At 44.0% G+C, this 17,692-nt stretch overlaps 1 protein-coding gene across 3 annotated transcripts in view; it reads right to left on the bottom strand.

Moving 5' to 3' along the window:
• The window catches only part of LOC135915932 (uncharacterized), a 90,848-nt gene that overhangs the window by 42,742 nt on the left and 30,414 nt on the right, over nucleotides 1-17,692 (bottom strand). Inside the window, exon 2 of one of the 3 annotated variants that reach the window (XM_070531314.1) lies at nucleotides 4,922-5,017. The exons of the other annotated variants lie outside the window; for them this stretch is intronic. The gene's annotated coding sequence lies outside the window, so the exon portion shown is untranslated. The remainder of the gene's footprint in view (nucleotides 1-4,921; nucleotides 5,018-17,692) is intronic. 3 annotated transcript variants of the gene reach the window in all.

Genomic DNA, 17,692 nt, shown 5'->3' with positions numbered 1-17,692 from the left:
GCCTGTAGTGAAAACCGAACACCGAGGCCCCAAAGGAGAATTAAAAAATAGGCAGCTTTAAGATAACAGAACGGATCTTCAAAAAAGCCCTTTTCTTCTCATGCAGGCGGCACGATAAAATAAATGTGCAGTTTCGCTCGAAAGGCGAAGCGTTGACATCGATAGCAAGATTTAACGTTGAGGGCCCCGTGTTGCAAAAGATCCGATGTCGGCGTCGCGCGTCGCTCGCCTAAAAATCATTCCGAACCCCCAACCACGCAGGCCCTGCGCGCGGCGCAGATGCGTTACATAAACTGATTGAGTTCCTCAAAGTAAGATACGTCAAAACGCGTTACATAAACTGATTGAATTCCTCAAAGTAAAATACGTCAAAAAATGGTAAAGGACGTGCGGCTAGCTCGGTTCCTTGCACCAACGCCCTCGCGCTCGCCTCCGCAAGAAAGCTGCGGTTGCCCGGAAGCGTGACAAGCAGTCAGGGATCTTTGAATTAAAGGCGAAGCTTAAGCGTCCTCTAAATGCTTCGTTTGGAGCCTCTGCTCTGGGATTCAGCCACAGGGATGTTTGCTGCGCATTTCATATGACGTCTAACAGAATGCTCTGATAAATCTCTATCGTTTCCTTTTGTTTTTTTGAGGTTTAACCAAATGCCCTGTTAAATGTATGGTTTCCTTTGTGTGTGTGTGTGTGTGCTTTTCAAACAATAATTTTTTTATTCTTTCTGCTATTATTGCTTTCATTCTAACATGTAATTTCAGCTTCCAATAGCGCTTACTGTATAGAGTTCCTGAAAGTCGGAATAATCCATCCCTTTCTTGGCCCCATAGAGGGTATCCGCCACCAGTCTGATGGGCAACAACCGGCGCGACTACTCGAACGGCGTTCGAACCATAGGCGGGCGGCGCATTTTGGCGAAACACAGCACGCAAGGCAACTCCTGCTGGCTAGAAGGAACGGCGCCTTGGTATAGCCACGAGACTTTTCTTGGACGTGGGAAATTTTTAAGGGCGTTCTATTCCGCCTGGCGAGCGTCCGTGACCCAATGGTGAGGGTGTGGGGCTTCTGTGCTAGAGGCCCTTTGTTCGCATCCGGCCGTCGGATAATTTTATTTGTTTATTAGTATTGTAATGAAGCATCGCAGTATACACACACACACACACACACACACACACACACACACACACACACACACACACACACACACACACACACACACACACATATATATATATATATATATATATATATATATATATATATATATATATATATATATATATATATATATAGATACGGTATACAGAGGAGAGGTCACCAGAGCAGACCTGCGCAAACATAAATTTAATAGAGGCATACACAGAGTAACCTTGTAAAAAACCTCGAGCTGCCTTTAGTGGAACCCTATCTATTGGTTGTGCCAAGGTTTAAACAGAGATAAAAAAAGTAGAGCGAGGGCTTCATAGGTGGTTTGATGTAATCTAAGCTGTACTCGAAGGGATCTGCAGCTTTTTTTTCATCAAGGTTGTGCTCTCAAGTTCACAGAATATTATTTACTATTTATCGTGTAGAAAGTCCTCGCAGCTGGACGTTCAATGGGAGTATTTATGAACATTTGAACAAAACAAGACAACTGTCGCGAACACCTAATTCAACAACACAAGATTTAAAAAAAGCATAAATGCCTAATGTAATCATAAAAAAGAACGTTCGAGGAAAACACAGAACGACACGAAATGACTACTTTGTGCTGCTGACCATTCTAGCTTTTACAACCAGTAAGCCCTGATGACGTCAGGTTTGCGAAATGAGCACCATCGCAATCCATAAAAAGCAAAAACTTTTGTTTCTCTCTTTCTGCTCCTATCCAGCCTAATTTCGTTGCAGAATAAAATGATCAACCTCTACGCCCGAGAAGTTTGGCACTCACAAGGTCTTAATAGAATTCGCGAGGTTTTCTGCTACGTTTGATTTCCTAAGTTGGCGTTTTCCTGCGCGACGCAACAATTTATTAATTTTTTTAGGCATGGCCTTTTAGTAATGGCGTAAATTGACGCGAAAGACAGTAAAAATTGGGTTATAATTATAAGGGTAGTTTTGCGCCCAAGACTCGATGACGGAAAGGTCTCACTGAGCAGAACCGAAGCCACACCAGCCGCAATTTTTTTTCGCAGTCGGTCGCTATCAGCCGCATACCTCTGCAAAACCTACCTCATGGGCGGAGCATGCAATGTTAATGCATCTCAGTGTTCGCACTTTCTTTCATTAAAGGAGGTTAAAAGAACGTCGATATTCTAAGGGGGAACTACTGAAAGCTTGTGAAAGATTCCCAAAAGAACCTTCCTATATTGTAGCGCGTTCAAAGGGGGCGTACGTGATGCGACGGAGTCCCTCTTACCCAGAGTTCTTGGCATGCTGCTGCTCCCATACGCGTACAAGAAAATGTACGCGAAGGAATAAGACGTCCAATCGCATATTTTGTTTGTCTTTGTTTTTTTTTTGCTTTCGTTATGGTCAGAGACGTTCAATCGCAAAAACCAAAAGCCAGAGTAAAAATTCTATCAGGGTCATCTGCTCAGCGAGCCCTTGTGTTTCCGCCGAAATCGTAATCATGAAAGTGGGCTGGTGGTTCCCATTGTAAGGGAATTTAATTTGCTCACCCTTCCCTTGCATTGCACTTTGCGGGTTCTTTAACATATTAGAGGTGCTCTTTTTACCCCACTCGTTCATCTAAATCTAGAGCAGGCTTGGTAATTAGATTGTACACACACACACACACACACACACGCACACGCACACGCACACACACACACACACACACACACAGAGAGAGAGAGAGAGAGAGAGAGAGAGAGAGAGAGAGAGAGAGAGAGAGAGAGAGAGACAAAATAACGCGTTCAAATAGCTATTTCCTGCTTTTTAAGTGCGTCTTTAATAGGGGCGAACTGTCGATTAGCGTCGCCAAGGAGCATTTCGAACGTCACTGTCTGTACGTGGTGTTGTGTGCAGCTTCACTAAATGACCTGGTTTAACGCCCCAGAGGAGCACATGAGAGACGATCCTGTGAAGGGTTCCGGGTCGATCTCGACCATCAGAGTTTGTTTAACGCTCACACAATTTTATCTCTCGGAATCGTGCCCGCGACTTTGTTTTCATCGACCGCAGTGGGAGCTGAACAGTTTTCACGAAAGTATTGAAAGAATCGCAGACTTCCTGGATTTATGCCAGCAATAGAGAGAAGGAGATAAATACAAGCCCAGGGAAGGGGATATTCATGCCAGAAAAGACACATGGGACTGACCTGCCGCGGTGGTCATGCAGTGGATATGGCGTTGGATAAGCCGAGTGCGAGGTGAGATTGATTCACTGCAGTGTCCACATTACGAAGAGAATAGAAGGCAACGCATTCCAGTACCTAACTTTGTGTTGCATGTTAACGAACCCCAGGTGGTCAAAATAATTCTTATACTACGCCGTCTAATTTACAAAAGTTGCTTTCAATAGCGTTATCAATAGCATCTAGACTGATATGATCGTGGCATTTTTTCGTATTCCCCGCTGAGTTTGCGCCAGTCCTTTGCGCCGAAAACGCCTTCAGTGAGCGCACCTATACCGCTCGGCGACCGATATGAGTTCACTCAGTCTCATTGATGTTCTGCGCGAAAGCGCTCAGTAAATGGTGCATTCTTTATCTAATTCAAGAACTGAAAGAAAGCATAAAAGAGTGCTAGTGTGCGATGTCACGCGATTTTCAACTTGTAATAAGCCACAGCCAAGTCTGCAGTAACCTGTTGGTATGCACTTGCTCATGAATAATTCAGTAGCCCATAGCGTGTTCCGCCGGAAAAGTCTTGCGCTCACTCGAAGAAAATTTGCATGCTGAGCCGCCGGGTGTTGGCACGCGCACTCATTTCCTGGCACCGTAGGGTAATTGCATGACGTCGCGTATATCGTGGCTTGAGAGCTATAAACGATTATTTTATGATGCGCTACGAGGCAGCGTCGCGGCGGCGATGGTGTACCCGTCGTCTGTCAGCACGCCTTGTGTTAGATTATCGTCTGTTATCAAATGGTTTAGAGAAAACTGCTAATAGAGCAGCGAAGACGGGAATATTTCAAGTGCGTTTTTCTTCTCGAAATGCTGCTAGATCGTTCACTGATTACGAACCACGACGCATTGCATTCCAGCACACAGTTGATTATGGCAAATCAGTTTCGCGGACTCCCACAAGGTGGAGGAAGTCTTAAGTAAGGGAAAATTGTCATCCAGCCGAATCTAGCGCGAAGCTACGAAGGGAACCCATAGGTTTCTTTTTTTGTGGCTGCGGTCGTTCGGCGCCCGAGATCGGAGCGTGAGCGCCGAGAGCAGTGTTTGAGGGAACACAACGCATGACGAGGTATAAGCGCGCCGGCGCTTTTATGGAGAGGCGATTGTCTACTACAAGAGTTAGTAACATATGACGGTCTATTTCATGGCTACCTTTTGCGGAAGTCACAGCTGAAGAAGGCTATGTAGTGCTGTGCACGAAGTCTTTCTTTAAAGTATCTTATGGAAGAAAAGGAGGTCAGCACGACCGTGCCGGTAGCTAAGTGACAGAGGTGTCGGAAAAGTTCCCGGGTTTGAACGAGGGCCAGTGGGCGTATATAGAAATCGTTGTCTTTGCGCATGATTTTGAAAGCAAACCTAAAAGCATGGACACAAGAGATACAAGAACAACGCAGATACTTGATTTTAAATTAATAAATCCTTACCAACTAACTCAGCTTTCTGTCATTTTAAGACGTCTGTATACGTACGAGAATTCTTTACCGCGCAAGTTCGATTGCGTCACCATTCTATTTGGACGTGCCGTTTCATGCCACCTATAGGAAGACAGATGGACGTGAACAAATTTTAGGAAAACAAGTGAGGTACTGCGTCACTTACACATCGTCTGTCAAGTGCCTCCGACGCATAGGAGGAGGACTGGTAACAAGATGGCTGGCCTTTGAAGAAGTCACGCCTTCGTGGTATCATTAACGTCTGAAATGTAGGCGGCAGAAATTAGTGCGAAATGGTTCCAAACAACTTGAAGGCCGTTTTGAGCTGATATCAACCTTTGTTTTTCTTCCATGCATAGAAACGTACACAACACGTGTTGTATATCACAGGCAACCAAAAATGATGATGATCGAACAGAGTGGTTAACCAGAGAAGCGAGAGCTGGAGCTATAGCATACCGTCATTGCTGTTAAGTACAGATAAAGAAACCCCGTCTAAACCACATGAAAAGAGTGATTCTGGGCGCTAAAACGATAAAAACACGCCGTCCTCGTTAATTACTGAAGCAGCAGCCATGGTTAAAGGACGCACAAATAGGACACTGTCACAGATGCTTCGTTCCAAAAAGTGAACTGAAATCCATAACGATGAACTGGAATGCTCAGCAAGTTAAGGGATAACTCAGACATTCTTATTTTGTTTACACATTTCTTCCTTCACACTATACCACCGGGTCTAGTGGGGGAATAACCTTAGAATATTTTACAGTTGCGGGTACAGCGCTTCAGTGATTAAAATAAAATTTCAAATCGTCGCGCTGCTAACATTTTTTTTTTACACAGAGGCCTGTAGTGCATGGATTGAAGTTTACATTGTTTAGAGTCAGTTTTTCTTTCACACTTTTGTGTATGGCCGTTGTGTTTTAAAGTAGAACTCGGGTCGCTGGAATTGTGCTTTTCAGTACCCTTACGCAGAGTAAAATCATTGCATTTATTTTTTGTATACGAGTGCTACAAGTGTAATTTGTGGATGCTGATGTAATCAGCATCCACAAAAGTTGTAAGTATGGGTATATTAACTGGAGTTAATGGGAGGTTCCGGTGTCTGTAGCAGGTATGTACAAAGAAAACGATGTTAGTTGCCAAATCCACCGGGATAGTATTTGACAGACATATTTAATACGTCAGCGTTGCCAGAAGTGGTTTGATGTCCACTGTGCCAAATCAGAAAAAAGAAAATCGTAGAGGCAAGCTGTTTTGCAGCGGTAGAATATGCTCCATTCCCGTATATTTCAGGAACCATTAAATCATTTGTAACTAAGAATTTGCGATCTAGGTGGAAATTTTCTACGCTATCTATGGGGTGATGGTATGCAAAACTGATAATTCGTGACAAACGTCTCGGGAGGCCACTATGAAAGCCAGATAATAAAATTTTCCTGTCTTCACTTGCAATGAACTTTAATTCACCCTGATTAAGGTTCAAATTCGAGGATGCATCAGCGCTGACGATTTTTTTTTCACGAGTCACCAACGGCAATCGAAACGCCGCACCAAATAATTTGTATTCGTTGCCATCCTCTTGACTACGAAACCTATTTCGAGTAAAGTACATCACTCAACATGCCTATGCTAGACCTGCTGGTGTACCATGCCAAGCATCTAGGCTAACCTCTTCAGCTAACATTAAAGGTCCCTTCTCTCTCTCTCTCTGGTCGGATGATATACTTGGGGATAACCAGGTCACTGTGAATCACGTGATATTATGTACTTAAATGAAATGGTTTTATTTTGTTCTCATCTTCTCATATATCCTTAGAACATATGTTCTTCGCACCTTGCGGCACAAACTCTGCAAGAATGCGTGGTTGGATGAACAGGCAAAGTCTTCACTCCTGGGCAGAGATAATAATAATAATAATAATAATAATAATAATAATAATAATAATAATAATAATAATAATAATAATAATAATAATAATAATAATAATAATAATAATAATAATAATAATCACCATCATCATCATCATCATCGTCATCCTGGTTACGCCCACTGCAGGGCAAAGGCCTCTCGCATACTTCTCAAACTACCCCGGTCATGTACTAATTATGGCCATGTTGTCCCTGCAAACTTCTTAATCTCATCCGCCCACCTAACTTTCTACCACCCCCTGCTACGCTTCCCTTTCCTTAGAATCCAGTCCGTAACCCTTAATGACCATCGGTTATCTTCCCTCCTCATTACATGCTCGCCCATGCCCATTTCTTTTTTTGGTTTCAACTAAAATGTAATTAACTCGCGTTTGTTCCCTCACCCAATCTGCTCTTTTCTTATCCCTTAACGTTACACCCATCATTCTTCTTTCCATAGCTCGTTGCGTCGTCCTCAATTTAAGTAGAACCCTTTTCGTAAGCCTCTGGGTTTCTGCCCCGTACGTGAGAACTGGTAAGACACAGCTGTTATACACTTTTCTCTTGAGGGATAATGGCAACCTGCTGTTCATGATCTGAGAATGCCTGCCAAACGCACCCCAGCCTATTCTTATTCTTCTGATTATTTCAGTCTCATGATCCGGATCCGCAGTCACTTCCTGTCCTAAGTAGATGTAGAGTAAATACCCCTTACCACTTCCAGTGCCTCGCTACCTACCGTAAACTGCTGTTCTCTTCAGAGACTGCTAAACATTAGTTTTCTGCAGAATAATTTTTAGAACCACCCTTCTGCTTTGCCTTTCCAGGTCAGTGAGCATGCATTGCAATTGGTCGCCTGAGTTACTAAGCAAGGCAATATCATCAGCGAATCGCAAGTTTCTAAGGTATTCTCCATTAACTCTTATCCCAATTCTTCCCTATTCAGGTCTCTGAATACCTCGTGTAAACACGCTGTGAATAGCATTGGAGAGATCGTATCTCCCTGCCTGACGCCTTTCGTTATTAAGATTTTGTTGCTTTCTTTATGGAGGACTATATACGGTGGCCGTGGAGCCGCTATAGATATCTTTCAGTACTTTTACATACGGCTCGTCTATACCCTGATTCCGTAATGCCTCCATGACTGCTGAGGTTTCGACTGAATCAAACGCTTTCTCGTAATCAATGAAAGGTATAGATAAGGGTTGGTTATATTCCACACATTTCTCTATCACCTGATTGATAGTTGTGAATGTGGTCTATTGTTGAGTAGCCTTTACGGAATCCTGCCTGGCCCTTTGGTTGACAGAAGTCTAAGGTGTTCCTGATTCTATTTGCGATTACCTTAGTAAATACTTTGTAGGCAGCGGACAGTAAGCTGATCGGTCTATAATTTTTCAAGTCTTTGGCGTCCCCTTTCTTATGGATTAGGATTATGTTAGCGTTCTTCCAAGATTCCGGTAGGCTCGAGGTCATGAGGCATTGCGTATACAGGGTGGCCAGTTTTTCTAGAACAATCTGGCCACCGTCCTTCAACAAATCTGCTGTTACCTGATCCTCCCCAGCTGCTTTCCCCCTTTGCATAGCTCCTAAGGCTTTCTTTACTTCTTCCGGCGTTACTTGTGGGATTTTAAATTCCTCTAGACTATTCTCTCTTCCATTATCGTCGTGGGTGCCACTGGTACTGTATAAATCTCTATAGAACTCCTCAGCCACTTGAACTATCTCATCCATATCAGTAATGATATTACCGGCTCTGTCTTTTAACGCATACATCCGATTATTGCCTATTCTTAGTTTTTTCTTTACTGCTTTTAGGCTTCCTCCGTTCCTGAGAGCATGTTCAATTCTATCCATATTATACATCCTTATGTCACCTGTCTTACGCTTGTTGATTAACTTGGAAAGTCCTGCCAGTTCTATTCTAGCTGTTGGGTTAGAGGCTTTCATACATTGGCGTTTCTTGATCAGATGTTTCGTCTCTTGCGATAGCTTACTGGTATCCTGCCTAACGTAGTTACCACCGACTTCTATTGCACACTCCTTAATGGTGCCCCTAAAATTGTCGTTCATTGCTTCAACACGAAGGTCCACTTCCTGAGTAACAACCCAATACCTGTTCTGTAGTTTGATCCGGAAATCCTCTATTTTCCCGCTTACCGCTAACTCATTGATCGGCTTCTTATGTACGAGTTTCTTCCTTTCCCTCCTCAAGTCTAGGCTAATTCGAGTTCTTGCCATCCTACGGTCACTGCAGCGCACCTTGCTGAGCACGTCCACATTTTGTATGATGCCAGGGTTAGCGCAGAGTATAAGGTATATTTCATTTCTGGTGTCACGATTCGGGCTCCTCCACGTCCACTTTCGGCTATCCTGCTTGCGGAAGAAGGTATTCATTGTCCGCATATGATTCTGTTCTGCAACCTCACCTAATAACTCCCCCCTGCTATTCCTAGACCCTATGCCACATTCCCCCACGGACTTGTCTCCAGCCTGCTTCTTGCCTACTCTGGCATTGAAGTCGCCCATCAGTATAGTGTATTTTGTTTTAACTTTACCCATCGCCGATTCCACATCTTCATAGAAGCTTTCGACTTCCTGGTCATCATGACTGGATGTAGGGGCGTATACCTGTACGACCTTCAATTTGAACCTCTTATTAAGTTTCACAACAAGACCTGCCCCCCTCTCGTTAATGCTATAGAATTCGTGTATGTTAGCAGCTATATCCTTATTAATCAGGAATCCGACTCCTAGTTCTCGTCTCTCCGCTAAGCCCCGGTAGCTCAGGACGTGCCCACTTTTTAGCCCTGTATATGCATCTTTTGTCCTGCTAACTTCACTGAGCCCTATTATATCCCATTTACTGCCCTCTAATTCCTCCAATAGCACTGCTAGACTCGCCTCACTAGATAACGTTCTAGCGTTAAACGTTGCCAGGTTCCGATTGCAACGGCGGCCTGTTCGGACCCAGGGATTCTTAGCAGCCTCTGCTGCATCACAGGTCTGACCGCCGCCGTGGTCAGTTGCTTCGCAGCCGCTGGGGACTGAGGGCCGGGGTTTGACTGTTGTATTCATAGAGGAAGTTGTGGCCAAGTACTGCACCAAGGGGGGCGATCCTGCTCTGGTGAGGGAGTGCGTTACCGGTTCTAGTCACCGGGATCAGGCCGCACTCCAGGAGTGTTTATGCAATTTTATCAACACGCGGACTTTTTTTTTTATTCCGGTGGAGAATTGCGCGACACCGGGATTCGAGCCACGGTCCTCTTGGACGCGAGGCGGATGCTCTACCTCTACGCCACCGCTGCAGAGTTGACCCATCCCTCATACGATTCTAACCAAACCAAAATATTGGCTGCACTTTTGACACGCTTTTCATTTATCTACGTTTAGACGTAACCTACACGGTTCACTTCTTGTGTCGCATAAAAAAAAGAACGTCTCCAGATTGTAGTTTCTGTGGAACATATTACATAGTGGAACATATTGCAGAATGCCCTAAGTATAGCAAGCATCGCGTTCGCCTGCGTGACAGCTTGAATATCCTTGACAGACATCCCCACATAGTAAGCAATGTGCTTGGACCGTCGCCATGCCCTGATAAGCAGAGGCGTGTCGTTAGCGCCCCTCGCGATTTTTTTGAGTAGACACTAATCCGACGGACTGCCTGTGAATGATAATATCTGACTTGTCTGCTCTGCACGGTGCTTCTTCAGCGTATTGGTGTCGCCGCCGTGCTGTCCTTTACGCAGTCAGGTTTCTGCGCGTAGATGCTGCATATGTATACACGATTACTTGTAATGCAAAAGGATAGAAAGTTGGGCGAGTTGGTACGGTAACATGATCTTGGATTGTAGCGCGAAGTGAACACGGACACAGAATGGAGCAGACAGGACGAGCGCTGACCCTCAACAAAATTTTTATTAAAACGAAGAACATATATATATATATATATATATATATATATATATATATATATATATATATATATATATATATATATATATATATATATATATATATATATATATATATATATAGGTGATTGCAAAAACCGCAGCTCAAGAACGTGTTAAGGTAAAAAACATAGTTAAACGTATCAGGAGGTATGGAAGTCAAAGAAGGAAACACAAAAGAAGATTACTTCAGATTAGTACACGTATTGTGAAGGTACTGAAATTCGCATTCTAACAGAGACAAGGATGCATGGCTAACGCAAGTGTCTCCTAATCTTTTGATGTGGAATGCCTCGATTATTTCCTGTGTGGTTTGGCATTTGTGTCTGGAAAGAATTTTAGTATCTTCAAAGGAAGGTTTACAGCCACAATTGAAACAATGTGACGCTAAATGTGATGCATTAGGGTTGTTTAGTGAATGTTTGTGTTCTTGTAGTCTAATATTAATGCACCTGCCGCTCTGTCCAATGTAAGTTTTCCCGCACTTGAGTGGAATCTGATAAACGATATCGGTGTTACAAGGCACTAAAGGGGACACATGTCTGACGCCGCAATCATCTTTATTTCTTTTTTTGCCACCCTGTTCACGTTTCCTATTTATCATAAGGCACATGTTAGACAACTTGCGGGGGGGGGGGGGCGGAGAAAACTGTATTGACGTTAAATCTATTGGCCACGTTCCGTAAACCATGGGATAATCTATGTATACAGGGTACCACAACAAACTTTTTTCTTTTTTCTGTTTTTCTTGTTTCTTACCGGGGCTTTTAGCCCATTTTAAGGTTTTTCGCAGGTTAGTGATAATAAATGTACACGATAACTAGCGTTTCCAAGCCTTTCTATCTGTTGTGAAAAACTTTGTTGCAAATTGTCTGGATATGACTTAGTAATGGCAGACCTAAGAGTTGAATGAGCTATCCCCTGTTTGACAAGTTTAGAATGACAAGAAGAAAATTCAAATTGGTCCTGCCTGCTCCTTTCTGTGTCCGTGTTCACTTCGCGTTACAATCCAAGATCAGATTACTGGTAAGCAATCACTCATCTTGAGGGAACGTTAATGCCCAGTTCGTAGCTCCATCCCGAGACGAACTCTGGTGATTCGTCGCAGATCGCTCTGTGCTTACTCGCGTATGTGCCGCCAAGGAGCACTAGGCGAGGGCAGCTGATGTTTGACACGTAGGCGTTGCTCACTTTCACCATGCAGTTTACCACGCGGAGTGCCAAATAATATATTGCTCAATTCAGTCGAACCTCGGTCTGATTGTGAGATATGCCTAATGGGAGATTAATTTGGACAACCTGGCATTCTTGAATGTGCACCCAATGCACGCTGCAGGAGCGTTTTTGCTCTCCGCCCCCATCGTAATGCAGCCACCGCGGACCTGGAGCTCAGCAGCGCAAGGCCATAGCCATATTGGGCTATCGCGGCGCGTTCTTTTGTTTGATTCGAAACGAAGGTGCCTGCTTTACATTTCTATATTGTGAACCGCCTACATCAACAAAAGTTACGCGCCAAGCTGCGGAGAATCTAAACCGTCCAGCGTATTGCACGAGTAACAGATTCTGCCCGAGGCTTGTTGGTGACCAGGGCTCAGGCTTCTAAAGATACGTGTAATTAGACAGGACTACGAAACTGTTTTTCTTTTCTTTCTGTTTTTCTTTCGTGCATTTAGACGGTTTCTCACTTGTGCGTCGTCATCTGATGGGTGACAGCAATTGCACGCTAAGTGCATCGTGGGACAATTTCGATTGCACGACTGTCTCGCGCCTCCGGAAAGCTTCTGTGGAATGAAACTTCCTGCGATCGAGAAGCATGCAGAATAAGTCAGCTCAACGCTCGCGCCATATGCGCATTCTCGCTCCTCGAATAAATTTTCTTTGCTTGTTTCTGTTGTCGGCGGCAGGAGAAGCTCCCAAATCCGCTCTGCAATGTTTCCACTGTTCTTTCCATCACATTCAGCAAGCAACATATATATATATATATATATATATATATATATATATATATATATATATATATATATATATATATATATATATATATATATATATACCCTTCCTGTCCGTTAACCTTACATCTATCGTTCTCCGTTCCAGCTCTCGTTGCGCGGTCCTTGGTTTCTACAGGCAAGTTTCTTTCCGTCGGAGTTTTGCACCGTAGGTTAGCACAGGTAGAATGCACTGGTTGTGTACTTTTCTTTTTAAGGATAATGGCAAGAGCGCTGATTTTTTTTTTTCATGTAGGTGATAACAAACTGTATACTGGCGATATAGTGTACATTATCATGTGCAACACGTAGCGGAGAAGGCAAATACTTGCCCATTTCTAGGGTGTGATTTACGCATTCTTGTCGCTTGAGACGCGTTTGACGCTGAGGAGTGCGAAGACTGCAGAGCGTCAGAATGACTATAGAGAGAGAAGCAGCCGCTCTAAAGGAAACGCATTCAAGTCACGTTGTTACTCGCGCCGCTGACGGCAATCCGACTGAAGCCCCACTTCAATGCCGTGAGTCCGCTGACGCCTTCTTCAACAAACAGACGACGCCGCCCAGGCGAGCATCACCAAGTCCAATGGCCGGCACTGAATGGGGTCAGACTTAAAGGGCTTGGTCAGGCTCGCAAATGCTGTGTTAGATGTGGGTTCAAACCCGCCTGCTTATGCGTAAGCGAAAATGGTCAAGAGAGAGGCTCTCTAATGAAAACAGGAGAGATCTGCCCGGCGGCACGCCTATCATGCTACTCCGGAAGAATGCGATGGTAAGTGAAATGATACACACGAGAAATGCGAGGGCGTTCAACGTCACACGTACATTTTCTTGGTTAAGGATGTTAGTGCAGCGTCAAGTGGAATTGCCAAGTGCTCTTTTACCTCGTAAGTAGGCATCTGAACCTACGCGTGAAGCACACAACGCACGCGTTTTTGAAAGAGCAGTGACGAAAAATATCGTCAGGCGAGAGGTCAGCTTTACCAAGTTTTCTCTGCGTTTCTCTCCAAAAAATGATGGTTTATTTGCGGATAAAATGAACACCAATGGTCGCCTGTTGCAATTTCTCGGCCTAACATTAGCGTCAATGACGCAATATTGTGACGTCACAAATTCACGATTTTTTTCACAGCGCGCTTAGGTGGCTTGGTGGCTATGGCGTTCTATAGTGCGAGCCACAAGGTAACAGTCAGTGTACTCAGGGCACGATAAGCCAGGACAAAGGGCGAGACGAGGGTAGCGCTCGTTTATCGTGCGCTACAGGTACGTCGACCCAGGGCACAACGATAACGGCGAGCACAGTCGGCGATCGGCGAAATCTGATCAGCGGGTCGGCTTTTATACATGATGGTGGTGGTGGTGGTGGTGAATTGTAGCAACAGGCGGAGTTGTAGCAACAACTCGTAAATGGTTACAGCGTAATTGCTGGTGCCCGTGTGCCTTCCAGAAAATACTACGCAATTCGCGTTGCGCGTACAGTCTGGTTACACATGGTCCCGATACATGCAGGCGCGTCATGCGCCGAGTGATGACGCTTAACATTTGGTAGCGGGTGAAAAGCGGTCGCCTGATAAAGACAAACAAGTACACGTGTCAATATATATATGAGATTGGTGGATTCCTATTGCATATAAAGAGGCTGAACAGTACGTCAGTGAGAGGTAGCTTTGTATATCCGCCGTGGTGGCGTAATGGCTGCGACGTTGCGCGACTAGGCCCGAATGCGCGGGTTCGAATCCCGGCCCTCGGTGGCCGCATTTTGATGGGGGCGAAACGCAAAAACGCCCGTGCATTGGGTGCACGTTAAAGAACCCCAGGTGGCCAAACCAATCCGGAGTCCCTCACTGCGGCGTGCCTCTTCATCATATCGTGGTTTTGGCACGTAAGAACCCCAGAATGTAATGAAAGTTAGCCTTGGTCATCAACAGGTATGATTGTCAGTCATACAAGAACTATTACAAACAGTGTCGCCAAATCTTTTTTCCAGTTTGTCGTTGAAGTGAGACAAGAAAGTCCCTAAAATTCTCGCTATGGCTGCAATTTCTTTCTTTATTTTCCACTCTCTAGGATGGAGGAGGTCGAGGCAAAAGCTGCATGCAAGCAACATGAAGAGCCCTCGACCTACGCACAAGCAGCAACCATAAGGTTACACATGGTTACACAATTCTGGAGGACTCTCACAGGGAAACGCGTAAATATATAATATGGAATATGAATTACAGTACAGGTAAAACAGAAATCTACACAATGCACACTAAAAGATTATCTTATAGCATCAAAAAGAGAAGTAGTTCTGGGGCATTTTCACAGAGCAACAGATCATTGTGGAATGCAATACACTGGAAACAAATGTATATAATGCAAACTTCGCAATGATATTTCAGCTTCAAAATCAGACAATTCAGAAATACATCAAATAGTGTGGCCAGATCAATGCAGTGTTAAAATGTGTTAGCGAGTGGTGGAGCATACTGACTAGGGGTGACGGTTCATGAACAATCTGAATTCTGACGTAGTTTGCGAATTTATATGCCTGTATCGTGGAAACTATTCAGAAGTTTTGGTAGGCGACACTGAAGCATTTGATCGCCATAATTAGTTCGGGACCGAGGAACTTTCTACATTTGTGTGTGACGAGTAGGTCACGCAGGTTGACACTGTTCTAAATGAGCTATTTTAGCGAGTGTCTTGCAGTGTCTGCGATGACTGAGATAAAATTGCTTTAATAGCCTTTAGGTATATATTTGTTGAATTTTAGGAAGATTACGCTTTTCAAAGACAGGTTCCCTATGCTCTGTATATGGTAATTTTTCAATATTACGCAAGGTCTTTTTGTTGTAGTAATAGTTTGTTAATGTTCGATTCAGTTGTCGAACCCCGTACCAAATGGCTATACTGTATATGGGAGGCGAAAAATGCATTATATTATCATCATCATCAGCCTGGTTACGCCCACTGCAGGGCAAAGGCCTCTCCCATATTTCTCTAACAACCCCGGTCATGTACTAATTGTGGCCATGCCGTCCCTGCAAACTTCTTAATCTCATCCGCCCACCTAACTTTCTGCCGTCCTCTGCTACGCTTCCCTTCCTTTGGAATCCATTCTGTAACTCTTAATGACCATCGGTTATCTTCCCTCCTCATTACGTGTCCTGCCCATGCCCATTTCTTTTTCTTGATTTCAACTAAGATATCATTAACTCGCGTTTGTTCCCTCACCCAATCTGCTCTTTTCTTATCCCTTAACGTTACACCTATCATTCTTCTTTCCATAGCTCGTTGCGTCGTCCTTAATTTAAGTAGAACCCTTTTCGTAAGCCTCCAGGTTTCTGCCCCGTAGGTGAGTACTGGTAAGACACAGCTATTATACACTTTTCTCTTGAGGGATAATGGCAACCTGCTGTTCATGATCTGAGAATGCCTGCCAAACGCACCCCAGCCCATTCTTATTCTTCTGATTATTTCCGTCTCATGATCCGGATCCGCAGTCACTACCTGCCCTAAGTAGATGTATTCCCTTACGACTTCCAGTGCCTCGCTGCCTATTGTAAATTGCTGTTTTCTTCCGAGACTGTTAAACATTACTTTAGTTTTCTGCAGATTAATTTTTAGACCCACTCTTCTGCTTTGCCTCTCTAGGTCAGTGAGCATGCATTGCAGTTGGTCCCCTGAGTTACTAAGCAAGGCAATATCATCAGCGAATCGCAAGTTACTAAGGTATTCTCCATTAACTTTTATCCCCATTTCTTCCAAATCCAGGTCTCTGAATACCTCCTGTAAACACGCTGTGAATAGCATTGGAGAGATCGTATCCCCCTGCCTGACGCCTTTCTTTATTGGGATTTTGATACTTTCTTTATGGAGGACTACGGTGGCTGTGGAGCCGCTATAGATATCTTTCAGTATTTTTACATACGGCTCGTCTACACCCTGATTCCGTAATGCCTCCATGACTGCTGAGGTTTCGACAGAATCAAATGCTTTCTCGTAATCAATGAAAGCTATATATAAGGGTTGGTTATATTCTGCACATTTCTCTATCACCTGATTGATAGTGTGAATGTGATCTATTGCATTATATTGCATTATATTGACACGTGTACTTGTCTTTATCGGGCGACAAGTATTGTCGCCTAACAAATGTTATCGCACAGCGCGGGACGCGCCTGCATGTGTCCGAAGTTTCTGGAAAGTTATCGATGCTTCTATCCGCTGTCTGTTGTCGCCGAACGTTGTGTTATCTGATTTCATCGCTTGACACGAATGGTGTAGAACATTTTAGAAGGCATGCGGGTCCCAACGTTTAATCTGGAACATTCGATGATTGCTGTATAAAAGCCGACGCGCTTGACCCGCTGATCAGATTTTCGACGATCGCCGACTGTGTTCGACGCTTTCGTTGTGCTATAAGTGTAGCCTGTTTTGTGGGCACAGGTTCGCCCAATAAAAGCTAGTTTTGTATTCCACCGTACTGCTTCTTTCTTCGCCGTCACTACCACGTGACAATATTGCATTATATTGCATTATAATGCATTGAATGCATTATATATTGGAAGCTTTACTGACGCAGGAAAAGTATACCTATTTTGGCTTAATAGGCCTACAGTGCGGCTAACTTTGTGAGCGACGAAGTTAACTTCATCATCCCACAATAGATGGCAAGAAAAATATACGCCAAGTATCTTAATAGTACTAACTATTTCAATCTGTGCTTAATTGAATGTTACACGTAAGTCTGATTGAATATGTGTACCTTTAGTGCAGAAAATAATGGCTTTTGTTTAGGTGGAATTAACCTTAAGGAAGTTCTGCATGGACCATGTGTTCAGCATTCGAAGAAACACATTTGCTTGACAAACTAACTTGTTGGGACAGACAGAGTATATAATATGCTAAGGTCGTCAGCGCACATAATGAGCTTTGCCTCTTCATGGATATGTGGTGGTGGTGGTGAGTTGCAGCAACGGGTGGGTTTAGCCTGGCAATCAAGGCCGGCGATTGCTCCACCCGAGTGTCTCTTAAAATCACTGTGGTATTTCACCACGTGTTCATCAGACCAGTCTCTCTGAACAATGCGATAAGGAG

The sequence above is a fragment of the Dermacentor albipictus genome, chromosome 1, assembly GCF_038994185.2.
Source record: "Dermacentor albipictus isolate Rhodes 1998 colony chromosome 1, USDA_Dalb.pri_finalv2, whole genome shotgun sequence".
NCBI classification, from domain to species: Eukaryota; Metazoa; Arthropoda; class Arachnida; order Ixodida; family Ixodidae; genus Dermacentor; species Dermacentor albipictus.
The sequence above is the reverse complement of the archived record's forward strand: the minus strand, read 5'-3'. Positions and strand labels throughout refer to the sequence as shown.